The sequence below is a fragment of the Trachymyrmex cornetzi genome, unplaced genomic scaffold (assembly GCF_001594075.2).
Source record: "Trachymyrmex cornetzi isolate Tcor2-1 unplaced genomic scaffold, Tcor1.1 scaffold1302, whole genome shotgun sequence".
NCBI lineage: Eukaryota > Metazoa > Arthropoda > Insecta > Hymenoptera > Formicidae > Trachymyrmex > Trachymyrmex cornetzi.
Window position 1 is genome coordinate 71,437 of NW_017295876.1, and position 4,436 is coordinate 75,872.

A 4,436-nucleotide genomic window follows, 5' to 3' on the forward strand; every position below is an offset into this window, starting at 1 on the left:
CGATCTCGAGAGAGGCTTCCGCTTCGTCCTCCCTCGAACCCCCGGCTCTACCAAGTGGCCAAAGGACGGAGTGAAGTACCTCCCGTTGAGTCGGTCCCTCCCCTTAGCTCCCTTGCGGTCCGGAGCTGGAACCGACGATACGGTGGTTCGGTTCACGTTACGTTCACCCCCTCAGGTTCCATGCATGCGGAACCTCGGACGTAACAGTATCTTAGGTGCTGCAATACGTATGTGCGTCCCATCAACTGCTCCAATTACTTTTGGGAAACCATATAAGTCTTGTACAACATTGAATGTTTTTGTTGCTTCTTCCCTTGTTGGCCATTTTATAACTGTTTCAAGTAAGGAATAAAGGGCATTGACAACTTTCCGAACAGACCTCCATGCTGTTGCTTTGCCAACATCAAAGCGATCACTTACACATCTAAAATAAATAATATAATATCAATATAATAAGAATAAGTCTACGGACCAAGCAAAGTCTTGATGCTGTGTTATTAAAAAACAAACAGTTAATTACAACATATGTTTCCACCGCTGATTATTATCAAACGTTAATGTATCTACAATTTTACTGTCACATAGCGATGAACTTTCACAGTCATACAGTTACAGCAATATATTTGTACAATCACAACGATGAATTTAATTAATATGTTATTAAAATTTGTGGTAGTATATAATCAAGTTATATATATTTCTATAATTTTTATCATTAGAATGATTAGTTAATTTCATTGAAGTTTAATTGTATTATTGTTTTAACATTGAGAATGACCCAATTGAAGTCGAAACGTATGTTGTAATAAACTGTTTGCTTTTTAATAACACAGCATCAAAACCTTGCTTGGCTCGCACAGCCCGATATTATTATATTGATTTTATAAATTATTTGGGCTTTTTTTAAAATATTATTTTTAATAATATAATGTTTGGAATAGTATTTTTTATAATAAAAGATTCCATAGGTTATATATATATTCATTATTAATGTGTATATAGTTATATATAATATTTAATAATTACCTGTAAGAATTAGGTGTTACCATTATCCAAAGAGAGCAATAATTGCTTTTCAGGAGAGATTGTGCGTCTACCTGTATTTGCACTTCTTTCTAGCATTGGCCCTATTAACTCTAATATGAAATAAAAAGTGTTACGATTTAATCTGAAATAAATATAATAAAAATATTTTAGTAATCGTAGAAATATGTACACACATACCATTACATAGAATGAAAAATTATAAAAATATACCGAAAATGACTCTTAAATTGTCTGTCTGTGTATCGAGATACTACATCTTCTATATATCTCTTACATCGTATTCTTCGTATATATTGTCTATCTTTTATTAATAATGTTAAAATTTCTTCTATTTCATCGGAATCACTATCAGACTCATTGGAACTTAAGTCAATGATAATACGTACAATATTAACTGCTGCAGCTATTTCCATATTTTGCTGAAATTATCGATAAAAATTAGTTGGTTATATTTATGTATCAGTTGCACGCAGTACTGGAAGTAACGTTCCGTTACTATCATTTCACAGTATACTGGCAGTACATATACGAAAATGGAATGCTTGCTTCAGCACACTACAGTGACGTCATGCTGCCAGTACTGGCAGTGAGTTACGGAACGCAGCCATGGTTGTATAGACATGGAATCTGCCATACACATATATTATGGCAGATTTCGTGCCCGTACATCGAAATGTATATACAACTGGTTACCAGAAGGTTGTAACACTTTCTTCGATGCATATTGCAACCGTTTTATGATTCGTCACACTGATTGGATTAATTAGCAAGATGAATAATGAAACGGTTGCAAAATTGTTGAATCTGCTGGACACAACCATTTACTCGGTGAGCAATCGGAATTACGAAATACATCGAAGGAAAAGTGTTACAACCTTTTTGTGACAGGTTCTACGTACATTTCGATGTTCATACTCGAAGTCTGGCATAATATATACGTATGGCAGATTCCAGGACATCTTGGAATATTTCATACGCACATATATCTTAAGATATACACGGATAATGGAATGTCTAATGGCAAATTTTTAGACCATCCTGTAGGTTTTGCTAAAAAGATGTTATGTTTTTGTTAATTATGTCCTTCACCCGGAGACCTAGCAGTATACCACTTATCTGCCATTCGCATATTTTATTGCAGATTTCGGATCTGTATATTCAAATGTATATACATTGGGTTGTACAGATTCGGAATTTGCCATACGCACATATTATGGAAGATTTCGTGCCTGGACATCGAAATGTACATACAACCGGTCAACAAAATGTAATACCTTTCTTCGATTTGGGCTTTAAGCTCATAGTATATATTTATGCTGCGTTTACAAGAACCGATATCAACGAAGTTATACTATTGATATGCTAAGTCCTATACACAATATAAGAAGTATTAGGAACAGCAATAAATAGTAAGATTTCTAATTATCAGGTATCAGTTACTTCGGAATTTGCGGTTTCTAATATAAGTTGAAACCTTGATATTTATTCCTGCACCTAATGTTGTGCAAAGAGCTTTACCAGATATGTAAATATGAAACCGGAATTTACCAATAGATGGCCATAGCTATCAATGTAGTTGCCGTCAGACCGCGTCATTGACGCCATTTCCTTATTCTGACATCTGACAAAGATTTTCAACTCACAACAATACAAGTTTCATACAACAGTATAGTTTGTAATAGCGTTGAACATGTCGAATTTTGTGCCTGGAAACTACGATTTGCGGACAGCATTGATTTTCTGTTACCATTTGAAGAAAACTGCTGCAGAATCGCATCGAATGCTTGTCGAAGCTTACGGTGAGCATGCTCTTGGTAAATCACAGAGCTTTGAGTGGTTTAAAAAATTTAAAAGTAGCGATTTTGACGTGAGAAACGAAGAACGTGGAAAACCACCGAAAAAGTTTGAAGACAGCGAATTGCAAGCATTGTTGGATGAGGATAACGCTCAAACTCAACAACAACTCGCGGATTAATTGAATGTGACACGAGAAGCCGTCTCCATATGTTTTAAATCCATGGGAAAGATTCAGAAGATGGGAAAATGGGTTCCACATGAACTGAATGAAAGACAGCAGGAAAACCGAAAAACCACTTGAGCGAAATGCTTCTCGCCAGGTACAAAAGAAAGTCATTTCTCCATCGAATTGTGACTGGCGATGAAAAGTGGATATATTTTGAGAATCCTAAGCGTAAAAGATTATGAGTAACTCCAGGTGAACCATCGACATCGACTGCAAGCCCAAATCGCTATGGACGGAAGACAATGCTCGTGTTTGGTGGGATCAGAAAGGTGTGATCTATTATGAGCTGCTAAAACCTGGCAAAACCGTTAATACTGAACGCTACCGACAACAAATGATCAATTTGAATCAAGCTTTGCGTGAAAAACGACGGGAATATTAAAAAAGGCAACACAAAGTGATTTTGCTTCATGATAATGCACCATCACACACAGCAAAATTGGTCAAGGAAACGATTGAGGCGTTTGGTTGGAAAATACTTTCGCATGCGGCTTACTCACCAGACTTGGCGAGTAATCCGTCCGATTACTACTTATTTGCATCGATGGGACACGCACTTGTTCAGCAGTGCTTCACTTCTTACGAAGATGTACGAAAATGGCTAAATGACTGGTTTAGCTCAAAAGAACAACAATTTTTTTGGCGTGGCATCCACAAATTGTCAGACAGGTGGGAAAAATGTATAGTTAGTGGTGGGCAATACTTCGAATAAAATATTTTTTATCATTTTCATGCAATAAACATGTATTTTCTATTAAAAGATTCTGGTTTCATATTTACATACCTGGTATAACTACATGAAGAAAATTTTATATTTAAAATTAACTCTATAATGTGGTATTAACTGCGGACCATAGTGTAATTATAAGTTTAAATGCAATAATATAAAGTAATTTTTACACTTTTTCATAGCAATTTTTTCATAAAATGTTTCATTACAAAATCAAACTTTGTTGAATAAAAGTTAGTAATGTAAAGATAATAAAAAAGCAAAAACCCTATCAAATATTGCTTTGCCATAATAAAGGACCCCGCACAAAATCATAGGATTTTGGCCCTCGGTTAAATTGGCTGAAATTTTAGTATGTTATAGTTCTTGACCCACTGATCAAAAGTGTCCATAGGCACAAAGCTTGATCATGACTAGTTTTTTTGTTATAGCCGTTTAAAGTTTTATTTTGTTAATGCCTCAAAAAAGCAAGTTTCTGTAATAAATCGAGAGATTTTAGATAACAATATGCTAACCACTCTCACCACCCCCACCCTCACTCCCACCCCTACCCCTATTCCCACACACATATGTCCGCGCGTGCATTTTTATATTATAAAGGTGCATAAAAATCGAAGTTTCATGTGTGTGCGTGCG

At 35.5% G+C, this 4,436-nt stretch overlaps 1 long non-coding RNA gene and 1 pseudogene across 1 annotated transcript in view; both read right to left on the reverse strand.

The window, feature by feature from the left end:
• The window catches only part of LOC108770652 (putative nuclease HARBI1), a 3,671-nt pseudogene extending 2,622 nt beyond the window's left edge, over positions 1-1,049 (reverse strand).
• Positions 1,050-1,295: 246 nt separating this feature from the next.
• LOC108770653 (uncharacterized) overlaps positions 1,296-4,436 on the reverse strand; it is a 12,058-nt gene continuing 8,917 nt past the window's right edge. The window contains exon 3 of the long non-coding RNA XR_001940607.1: positions 1,296-1,306. This is a non-coding gene — a long non-coding RNA (uncharacterized LOC108770653). The remainder of the gene's footprint in view (positions 1,307-4,436) is intronic.